The following is a 12,829-nucleotide window of genomic DNA, read 5'->3' as shown; positions in this document are numbered from 1 at the left end:
AGAATAAATCAATAATATCTTATGATTGTGTACCATTTTGTATTAATTCTGAAACTGAGTTTATACACATAATTTTTATTTATATACTTTAATTTTAGCAGTGTTGACATCGTTTCCGTAGTGTAGCGGTTATCACGTGTGCTTCACACGCACAAGGTCCCCGGTTCGATCCCGGGCGGAAACAGTTTTTTGATATTTTTAAATCGTTTTAAAAATAATAACAAAATTGTCTACAATACATTTTAATTAAAAATCTGGCAAGAGGCGGTATCGTACTAAACATTTAGTAATAATTTTCTTGATCACTGAAAATTTACTTTTATGTAGTGATCAATACCTTGGTATGTATGTACCTACCTACATATTACTATTGTATACAATGAAAAAGAAAAAAAGGTAATCATTTTAATTTTCTTTTCAAATGTTATTTTAGGTATGGGGTCCCAATATTGAAGCTTGATTTGATATAAATATAAAAAATATTAAAACGATGAATTAGTCAAAAATCTACACGATAAAAAATTGAAAATTGAATTAAGTAAATTTTAATAATAAATATGACCATAAATATAATGTATTAAGGGGGAGAGGCATAGAAATTCATTATCAAATTAAAGCTTTAAACATATTTTAATCGATCGATACCTATCTAAATACAATGGGAAAAATAAAATATATTTTTTTATTTCAAAGAGAAAGCGACAAATTTGAAAAAATGGCTAAAAATAAGGGTTTTACTAAAATAAATATTTATTGTTCCAAGTAATTTCTTGAAACAAAATTATCGATTTAATGTTGTTTAATAAGTTTTCTTGGAACTAGTGAATCTCTCTTGTCAATTAATTATAGTTTTAATGTTTTTTTTTCAATCTAAAATCAATCGATTTTTACGAAAAATAAAAATGTTCAATTTTCAATAATTGCATCAAGCGAAAACGTGGGCCTGTTCAATATATTTTTCTTACTTTTTAGATATATTTCACGTAATATTTTAATTTATATTTATTATGTTATTTACTAATTTCAAATTAAATACAGTCGTCAAGGACGTGCTGCCTCTAGCGGCAACAACGTGCGATACCGAAATAACTGTCATCTGTATTAGATTCTAGTTCGCATGAATAATAGGTACCTACCTCGTATGTAGATACGTGCGGTTAGTATGCATGCACATGGTAATATATTTTATTACGAATGGTCTGAAACAATTTGAGAAATTTATGTTAGCATTTATATTAAGCCGTCTTCTCATTTGTTTACTTGTATATTGATAAAATAAAGCAAACATTCATCAGTCAATTTCAATACACTGCTAGCAACGTTCCCTCTAATTTTTCTATTGTGTGTGTGCGGATCATCAATTCACGCATTTGAGCAGTGGCGTAAATAGGGTTGGTGTCACCCGTCAGCCGGTGTGGTAAATTTACACCCCCCCCCCCCCCACAAACAAACACATACAATTTTTCATTAAAACTTATATTGTTAAGGTAGGTATCTATTTATTAATTTCAGCGATTTTATATAATAATAACACTAACAACGATAATTTTTGAAGTACCTACTTAAATAAAAAAATAGGAAATAAAGAAAAAAAGTAAAACACCCGATACAAAAGCCAATTTGTTGCATTTAGAAAATTTGCGGCGTCATACTGTCAACGTGAAGATGTTTTTACTTCCTTAGATAATTCATAATTATCAGCTTTGTATGAGCTACCAAATTTTTTAATTTTGCTTATGTGTTCCTTTCTTTCATGGCCACTCTTGACTAGTCATATAAATTCGGTTAAAGCACACTTGAGTGCATGGCAACCTCAGTTTGGGTAACTGCTCCTGAGACATTCTCAGTTATAAAAAAGCAATTAGACGAAATAATGTTCGCGCTTACGTAGTAGGTAGGTACAAGTTAATTTTCCTGAATCATCTTATATGAAAAGACATACTATTACATATCCTGAAAAACTATCGCGTTTGATATATTATATGCATTGAATTCTATTACCATTACTTCAAGTGAATGTGAACGCGAATTTTCGCAAATGAATCTAATTATTACCCCAATATTGCACTCGGTGTACCTAGACCATGGTCCCCACATCCTTAAACGGGCCCTCAGGCTAGGATATTTGGCGGGCCCCCTACCTACCGCTAAGATTAAAGGCAGTGTGAAACACTACATTAACGTTTTTCAAATTGTGTTTAAGTTCAAATTAAGGGTACTTATACAGTGAATTATTGACGATTTTTAATACATCTACTTTAATAATGGAGCTATCGAGTATCGACACGTAATAATCAAAAAATATATTGCACAATTATATAAGTAATTGAAAATGTTCATGGCCATGAAGTGTAATAGCGCCGCAGGCGACTTTTTCTACTATTAAAGCTACTTTATGATGTGTGTTTATCTCACTTATCTGGTCAACCCGACACGCTGGGCCCCCCACAACCCGGGCCCCCAGACTAGAGCCCTGTCAGCCCTCCCCAGCCATGACCAACACCACTCCTGAATTAAGTTGGACACCGAGAATTTTTTGACAGTTCATTAGGGATTGGGTTTCTAAAATTTTGTTTGTTTTTTTCGTTTTTTTCAAAATTTTTGTGTTAGAAATTAAATTCTAAGAAATTTTTCTAAAAAGGGTGCTGGAGAATTATTACAAATCATTTTTTTGCCGTGTTTTTATTTGTCTAAGCCCAAAGGTATAGTTTATTGGCTTTCAATTTCAATGTTTAAAATCATTCTAATAATTTTCATGTTTGGGGGATGCCAGGGCCCCTCGATCCAGGGCATATCGACTTGGACACTAAAGATGTACCTAGTGCGTAACGATTAGGTGGCCAATCGACATAATTAGCATACTATTTAAAAGTGGTAATTAAAAAGCAATTATCTAATCAGCAGTCAATGTGTTAAGTAATTAACATACCTACTTAATATATGTCGGGACTAGCATGGAAACTCACCATTACATATAAATTATCATAATATATTTAAGTATCTAATAATATTTGTTACTATGTAAACTAGTTGATAAGAAAAGCGTGTTGGCATGATTCATAATCTGACTGACTGCACACACTGGCAGGTCAGTCAACTTTCGCAGCAATTTGCAAGACATCAAATTTCATCGTAAACACATTTGCTTTCTTGATAAATTATAATTATTCACAATAATTATTGAGCAACATTGTAACAAGTATGCGTTAGCAGCATTTCCGCGGCCTTATAAGGTAATCAGGAAATGTGCCAACTTATCAGATTTGCTCGTACTTAGTAAACTCACAGTAAACAAGTGACATGTGGTCACCGGTCAACGCCCTGACCTCAGATAACCTTTCTTTGTTATAATTTCTATAAAAGCTCAAAGCGGGGCGAATCTGATAACATACGTCGTCAAATCTTTGAAACACATAGTCGAATCTCTGCTCGTCGCATTCGGTTCAACTTTTCTCATAGCAACACGCCTTTATAATTTAACTTTATCAATTTAACTGTAATTCTAAATATATTGTCTGTAAGAATTGTTTAAAGTATCATTGAGAGCAATAAATCTCAATTTACGAACTGCAATAGACTACAACACATTCGAGTCTCTTCTGATCAGTTTTGCTACTGGGTCATCTTCATCCTTCACATCTCCTCGCAATAGTGGTGACCCCTCAAAAGTAAATCAATCAATTCAGCTGATCAATTTTTACAGACTTTACTTGCATATTTGTTTTTTTTATAAATTTACACTGCGTTTGCTTTGAGAACAGTTGAACTGAATCGTCGATCTCGTTTTACCGCGAAGTATTTCAACATCCGTTTTCCCGCGTATTTCGTTTCAATTAAAATCACTTGCTTTTCACGATGCCCGCCGGACAATATTTCGCCGGGTATAACAGCATTGCTGGAGACAACACCACAACACCAGTCCAGCAGACCACACCACAGACCAGACCAGTAACCGACAGGATTCCATCACCTTGGCCTGAGAACAACTGTTCAGAGACTCCAGAAGACAGTTCAGATTACGGCTCAGAACCATCACAGGACACCTCCGACAGCGGCCCCATCAGATTTGGCGCCCCAGAGAGTCCTGACTCTAGCCCCATCAGATCCAGCCCGTCAGACGACTCCAACATCACAACCTGGTCGTCATCAGGAGCCAGCAACTACAACAGAATGATACTCGCCAGGATGGAACGACTGGTCGCCGGACTGCGACGTGTAGCCGAACAGGATGAATCACACCAACCCACCAAGGATTCGCATCCTTGCAGTCATCAGTCACATTCATCCAACCGCCAGCGCAGCCGAATCACCGGAGCACCATGGACCTCGCAGCAAATCAGGAGGCAGTTCCGGTGCAGCCAGAAGCTGACCAGTGCATCACAGACGTCACGACGGAGGACACCAAGCAACCCGCTTTGGCCATCGTCATCCGCCAGGTGCACCCAGACTACATGCTAACTCCACTCCGTTCAGGCAAGCTCAAGGTTTTCCCACACACACACACATTAACGTAGCGTCAACCCACGAAATTAGCATCTCTAGTTACATTTAGAAGCAGCAACCCTCGACTTCATCCCTAAGGCATTTTACTCGAAGGACCTATTCTAAAATAATTAGATAGTTTCCTGACGATGAGTAACTGTTCTAGGCGACTTTTGATATTCCAACTTTAGACTTCTCAAAACTCAACCAACCATTTTTCAACCCTTCGTAGTTTCGATAACGCACTTTCAAACTACTCCACTGCACCCTGTTAACGCACATACAAATGATATGTACTAACAGAGCAGCCTCTAAGCTCATCCGAGCAGGCGCGAACGCCCTCGACAGCTTATATCTCTCTTAGCCCTGTGGATCCACTCACAAGCTAAGTTACCCCTTTCCACACTTCTGCACAAACTGCAAGCAGGAAATTCCAGAAGACTTCATCTTACGAGCAGCTGAATGACAAATTCCCTCGTACTCAATGTTTTCAAATGGCCCGAAAATACCTTGGTTGAACCCACAAGCCTAAACTAAATTGGACACTCTATCAAATAATTCAAGTCACAACCCCAGCTTCTGCATAATAACTTAATGCTATTTTCATACTACCTATGTTATGTCAATCACCTCACAACTTGTAACAAAAGTGCACACACCACACATGTAACAAGGAAAAATCTAAGCGAGCCAGACGAATGACGACATCAAAAAAGAAGACTCCACTTCAATCACCGTTCAATGGACCATATGAAGTCATAACACGCAACACGCGTACTTATGTCATTTGCAAACATGGAAAAAATATCACGGTTTCAATCGATCGTTTAAAACCGGCATATTTATTTAACGAAAATAACTTGCATACGCAAACAACGCCGACAAAGGGAACTGACCTCGGACAAACACAATATGTAACCCGAACAGGCCGTCGTGTCCGTTTCCCGGAGAGACTAGGTCAACAAAATGCGAAGGAACAATAAACCATAAATATCGCACACGGCACGCGCCGCCGGAATGTTCAAGCGTCAAATAGCAAAACAACGACACGAGTTTCATTGTTATTACAAAACCAGTGCAAGCAAAAAAAACCATACGAGTGACCGAAATACAGGTCAGTATGTTTTTGCACAACGACAAAACGCTTCGCAAGCAAGAAAATAACAATATATATTGGACCACACAGCTGGAATAACCAGTGTGAAATACGAGAGCAGTAACAAATCAAGTTACTAACGCCAACATCCGATAACATGGGTTCCCAGCAGACAAAAGAGGAAATCGTGCTGTCACAAGCCGCCGCGGGTGGCACCATCATAAATGACACATCAGCAGCCAACCAGCTTTCTTGGACAACTTTTGCAATCGTCATCATCATCATTGCAGCAGCAACCAGTTTCCTGTTGTGGAAGCTTTGCAAGAAACACCTCACAAAAAGGATCCTCAAGGACATCAGGACAGACGTCCCAGGATCCCGAGCACCACCAAGACAACTTTAACGCAAGAGTCACCATGCTACACACCGTCTATCTTCCTGCATCACGACCTGCCACACCAGATCGCTAGGGAGGGGGTCTGTCGGGACTAGCATGGAAACTCACCATTACATATAAATTATCATAATATATTTAAGTATCTAATAATATTTGTTACTATGTAAACTAGTTGATAAGAAAAGCGTGTTGGCATGATTCATAATCTGACTGACTGCACACACTGGCAGGTCAGTCAACTTTCGCAGCAATTTGCAAGACATCAAATTTCATCGTAAACACATTTGCTTTCTTGATAAATTATAATTATTCACAATAATTATTGAGCAACATTGTAACAAGTATGCGTTAGCAGCATTTCCGCGGCCTTATAAGGTAATCAGGAAATGTGCCAACTTATCAGATTTGCTCGTACTTAGTAAACTCACAGTAAACAAGTGACATGTGGTCACCGGTCAACGCCCTGACCTCAGATAACCTTTCTTTGTTATAATTTCTATAAAAGCTCAAAGCGGGGCGAATCTGATAACATACGTCGTCAAATCTTTGAAACACATAGTCGAATCTCTGCTCGTCGCATTCGGTTCAACTTTTCTCATAGCAACACGCCTTTATAATTTAACTTTATCAATTTAACTGTAATTCTAAATATATTGTCTGTAAGAATTGTTCAAGTATTGTTGAGGAGAATAAACTGAGATTTACTCAAACACGCATCTACCTTCGATCCATTGAAGTCCATCTACCTATCTCATCCTCGCACACACCTCCTCGCAATATATATATTCATCGAAAATAAAATTGATACAATGTTTGTAAGTAGCTACATAAAAAAAAACATTACTTATAAAATATCTGCAAACTAAATAATGTCAAAATTAATTATAAAATTAATTTGGGATATACCTATTCAAATTTAAATAATTAGATCAGTCCTTATTTGGTTTCACTTAACCAGTTTCCAATATTTGTATAAGTAATCAGAAGTATTTACCTACCAAAAATAATCTCGACTGGCATATTTATACCTAGTCACAAATCAAAACTGGCGCAACGTTGCTTTTTTGCGATGGTCCGAGACCACAGAAAAGAAAAAAAAATATTTCTGAGTTCTCTGTCCAGCCAATTCAGCCAGCATTGATGGCAGCTAGCATTGATATTATATTACTAGGTAGGTACCTGCACGACTGACAGATGCTTTCCAAATAAACCCTGCAGTGTGCCTGCCTACATGTATTATTATTACCTACGTTTTGTGAATGCCAGAAAAAATAAATTATCAACACATTCGACGTACTGTTTTGAGTCCGGTCTATTCTATTCAGATGTTAGGTATATTTTCTTATGATGAGAATAAATTATTATTGTCAATGTTTTGGGTATATTTAATTATTTTCAAATCACCAAACCGGCTGTCATCTTCGGATTGTTCTAATAATGTATTGATAATATTTATATTTTTACTTAGGTAACCTAATCATTATTTTCTAAAAATGTGTTGTAAAATAGTCTATGACGCCATTTTTATGGAGATCGTGTGTATGGTCTAATGATTCCATACCTAATTAATTATCTTCATTACTATGAGAATGTCAATAATTCACAGATTGTTATCACATATAAATATCATTACACAATATTATTATATGTATATATTTTTTTAATATTACTATAAAATCCAAATTCTAATACAATCCAATCCATTCCAATTAAACTCACATAAGTAATTATTATAAGGTACTACCAGGTCGATGGTCCACGTATATTTTTATAATAATCTGACAAAATATAAAAAAGTCCGATTGAAATAAAATGCAAAAAAAATATATATATACCATTGTTTAAATAATAACTGTAATTATATCACTTGTTTTTAGATTTTTTATTAATATATAATTACAGTGACATCTAGATAAGATGCCTCGAAGATTCATTCAAATTGGATTGTAATTGGAATTAGATTCTGATATAATTTTGACCTATATGCTTTGTAATTCGGGGAATAGATGGCTCTATAAAAACGAAACTTTTGATGACATCCCCCTTAATAACGTTATCCGTGACATACCTAAATACGTAACAAATTCACATTTTTTTACAATAAAATTGTAAGTTTATCTTTGACTTAAAAAAAATCTTTTTTATGTTTTCAGATACCTACATATTTATTATCGAAATTGTAAATTATCAAAAAACTGTCTCAAATTACAAGCTTCATATTTTTCCGCTAGGTGCCTCTGCTGGTATTCTGCTGGAATAAGCAACGCCCTTAAGAGTAACTGATGACCCCTTAGAAATCACACATTCGTAATAATGATAATATTTTTTTTCCATTTTCAGTGCTCACCTACAAAGGATTTTGAAAAATAAATAATTTAACTGTTATTTCGGTGTCGGCGAACTCTATTTTTTATTAAAAGTGCAACTGACATCTATCTATCAATAGTGTATTATTTAACTTACATTTTCGCCATTGTAAAACAACTGTTAAAATATAGATGGCACTATAAACTTTATTATTATATTTATTGTTCACCGAATATTTTATTACAGTTTTTTTTAATTGTGTGATTATATCCGAATTAAAAATACATTTTTTAAATTTTTAGATGCCTACTTATGAATTAAAAATGCAAGCTTCATATTTTCCGTCAGGTACCTCGAGCAACCAGGCAACCGCCATCGCCAGGGGGGTGAAAGTCAACTTTCAGTACATAGATGGCAGCATGATGCCAGTATACTAACAAAAATCGTTCGCCCATTTTCTAATAATAAATGCCCATCCTATGAATTGCTGCTACTGCTATGCTCAGATTAGTGGGAGCCATATACCTACTTATAATTTATAATATACTATGTACTAGCCGACCCGTAAGCCGCTTGACCATCGTGGCCATTTATTATAATTATAATATTAATTGGTTGGCAATCATATTATTAATTTGTGCATTTTTTAAATCTAATGCCGGGTCCACACTGGCAACATGTCGCGCGACAACCTCGTTAAATTTTACGATAATTATCATAATTGCTTAAGAAATTTTACGATAATAATCATACTTATCGTAAAATTTAACGAGGTTGTCGCGCGACATGTTGCCAGTGTGGACCCGGCACAATACGTACGTAGGTAGGTAATGATAAATAGTTTTTATTCTAGAATTGTTTATCATCTCTTAGTATTTATAAATATTATTTCTATGGACCGAAGGGAGGGTACTTGATGGAATTTCAATTTAAATTATAATGTATTTAAGTTTTGTATTATTCCATTTGAGTCATTTTTGTGATCCGGGTTTCGCCTTTCGGGATCTTCAGGCACTATGTGAATATTTGATTATGTATTATTATTGATTTATTGATATATTATCTCATTAGTTAACTTCATTAAATTCCCAATACGTTGCCATTGTTCCCAGTATTGACGATTTTACACCTCTTGAGTGTACTATGTATTTTTATTGATTATAATTACTAATGATCTACTATTAGGTCTTGACAATTTATATGCTTATCGAGTGTATTATTAGTGATAAGGTAGGGGTTTTTTTACAAACACTATTCATAATAATTTGTTTGTTTTTTTTTTTTAGGTATATTTTTTTAGTAACGAGGAGTTCAGAGAGCGATCCGTGCATCTTTTTATCACACCCAAGCAGCTTATGAAGCCTCTCATCACATCCAATTGAACCTGAGTCAACTACGCGCCACAGGTGTATCAAAAGAGTTACAAGCTGGTCCGGTCCGCCTTTACACTCAATCGGACTCCATTTTCTTGGATGACTGATAAATACTATCCAGATTATTAGTAGGTATAATATTATGAATATGTTTATATTACAAATATGTATAATATTATGTAAGAATATGAAAATATTTTTTCCAATAGATATGTTTCTGTGGTGTTATAAATATAATATATTATTTTATATATAATTTGATTATAATCGCCTTTTATTATTTTCACTGCTATAATTTACTTGCAGACATTTTACACATTATAAAATAACATACACTTAACTATGTAGTTATATTATATATATATTTACTTATTTCCACAATTTATTATATTCAAGTACATACGAAAAATAAAAATATGCAACTAGAATTAAGTGTTTGTTATTATTATAATTCCATCAATATTTTTTGGGCTTTCTCTACTGTTTCTGAGGTACATCTCAGAGATTAGTGGAATTAACTTTGTTCATCTCTTGCGGTTCTAATGGCCACGACCACGGATATCATATTATGTACAAAATCGATAACGCTTTACCATATTAATTGTGGAAAATCATGAAAAAAATTAGAGCCTCCCACCCCACCCATAATAGTATGGGGGAGGGTTAGAGGGGAGTTTAAATGCCATCTCTACTCCAATAGACAATATAACGAGTCCACGGTTCAGATACATTAAAAAATACACCTGGCAACTTGCAAAACTCGAGAGTGACTGTGCAAAAATATTTTAATTGGGTAAGTATGTACCCTACCTAGGTACCTATAATTAATATATAATTCGCAAATCTGCACGTGTCATTGCTGGTCATCAAGGACGTGACGTCCAAGAACAACAGAAGTAAAGTAGACATCGCAAAACCCGATAAAAAAATTACAGTCCTGTTAAACCTTTTATGTTAATTAATACGTTTTGTTTCCAACCAGTGAGGTGATTTTTTTTAATGGAAACATATTTCCGTTATTACTAAGTTTAGGTACCTACCTATTTCTATATATACCTAATGATTCTTCTCGATTTTCCGCCCTTCGAGTAACTGCCGCCCCCAAGTGACGCTTAATCTGCCTACCCCCACGGGACGTCACTGGTGCGCACACAAGAGGGAGAGCTTGGGGGATTATTTCGGCTCCGTATCCCCCAAGAACGAAAAATTACAAATTATTTAGGTGAATGGACTAAGACTTCTTCATCTTCATCAAGACCTTGTGACAGGATCGTGACGCTGATGATTTGGCTATCGAATCGCCTTCTCAATAGGTTAACCCCATACCTCTTGGCATTTTACGGTACGCAAGGCTCAATGAGCTTCCCCTGACATGACGTGAATGGAAGACCCGTGGCACTCATGAATTGGTATTATCCGTGGCTCTATCCGACTGATTTTATTTTAGGTATGCCAACATACTGTAGCTTAAAATTTAGAAGGGATCTTTATTTAGCTACATATTTTTTCAGACATGTGAATATGTGTATTTCGTAAATGTGAACTCTGCCATTCTTGGTGGTGTTGGCTTGTGTGTCTCTGATAATTACCTTAGGAATCGAGGGCATCCGTTGTTTGTTCTCCCAAGGTACAGAACTAACCTGCCATTAGTAATGCTAATTGGGAGGGCAGTAACCATGTTTAATGAAATCGCTTCGGATATTGATATATTCCACTTACGTGAGGTGAATTTAAGTGAACGTTGTTTTATAAGTTTTTAAGATAGGGTCTATCAAAGTTCACTCTGTGTGCTTCCATCTACTTTTATTTTTGTTATTTTATTTTATTTTATTTCTTTTCTTATTTTATTACTTATTGTATTATTAACTCACATTTCTCTGTATTTTTATTTTTAAAAATTATTAACACTTATTTTATGTCATGTCGTGAACGCTTTGAATTTATAATTTGTTATGTTCATTATAAGTAAAATAAATTTGATTTGATTTGATTTTATGTTTAGCTTGATATTCTGACGCAGCATGTCTAAAATACAAAACAGCGCGTACTACACAAACGAACACTGACGATCCTAATAATTACCTATAACCTGTTAGGCAACGTGGATTCGATAACCAACTGATCACAATAACTCGTAAATGAGCACTCGTTGTTATGGATGCAGTCCAGGTGTTCATCGTTAGACTAAAAGTTCGGAGTGTCTGGGCATGGGGTATGTACACGGAAAAGTGCTGGGGTTCGCGGGATAAATGCGGATGTCAATGGCTACTGCTAGATTTTTTAAACCTTGCCCCCTCCAGCCGCCTTAAAAAATTATGGATACGGCATGTGCACAATATATTTATATCTGTCATAAATGTCACTGAATCAAACTTGAATAATATCATCATGAACCTGTTTCAAAATGTCAATATTCACAAAAATATCATCACCTGTAAGGATGGAAATTGTGTCCGCGGCGTCCAATGAGATTGAGCTTTACGGGAAAGGCGAGAATGACTTCTTTACGCGTGTCTATCCAGTGACGTCCCGTGGGGGTAGGCAGATTGAGCGTCGCTTGGGGGCGGCGGTTACTCGAAGGGCGGCAAATCGAGAAGATTCATTTGGTATGTATAAAAATAGCTAAACTTATTTTTGTTTACATGTTGTACAATAATAGCATTGTAAAAATGGTGTGAAAATAATACATCTGTGTATTGCTAGATGGTACAAACCAAATGTGTCAGAAATAGCAACCAATTGGGACCTCAGACTCTGATGATTTGGGTAAGTGTCTGGCATACCTACTTACCTTATTTATTCGCTTTTTATATCTAAATTTAATTTGGTAGTGGTATATATTTTGTTAGTAATCCATACAACACATTTATTAGATATTGGAGTCATGAAAGGATGATAAAACATACTGTATAAAAAAATGGGACGGCATTTTGGCGCTGCTAGGGGCGGCATTTTGTCTAGTGACGTCAATATTAAATATAAATATAAATTTGTTAAACTTTCATGAAATACTGCTAATACTGTTTTACTTGCTCAGCCACGCACACAGGGTTCATCATCGACTTGGCGATAAGTTGATTTTGAGAAATGGACCTGTCGATTAGCCTCCAAGGCAGTGACGTCCCGTGGGGGTAGGCAGGTCATGCATTGGATAGGAGTGGCACATTATATAGG

The 12,829-nt window shown here is 35.6% G+C and overlaps 1 non-coding gene across 1 annotated transcript; it reads left to right on the top strand.

Moving 5' to 3' along the window:
• The first annotated feature begins 111 nt into the window (after positions 1 to 111).
• Positions 112 to 184, top strand: TRNAV-CAC (transfer RNA valine (anticodon CAC)). Its single transcript has one exon. It is a non-coding gene; the product is annotated as a tRNA-Val (tRNA).
• Positions 185 to 12,829: the final 12,645 nt, after the last annotated feature.

This window comes from Rhyacophila brunnea, unplaced genomic scaffold, assembly GCF_057557595.1.
Source record: "Rhyacophila brunnea isolate RB1 unplaced genomic scaffold, BYU_Rbru_1.0 scaffold_16, whole genome shotgun sequence".
NCBI lineage: Eukaryota > Metazoa > Arthropoda > Insecta > Trichoptera > Rhyacophilidae > Rhyacophila > Rhyacophila brunnea.
This window is presented reverse-complemented; position numbering and strand designations above follow the sequence as displayed.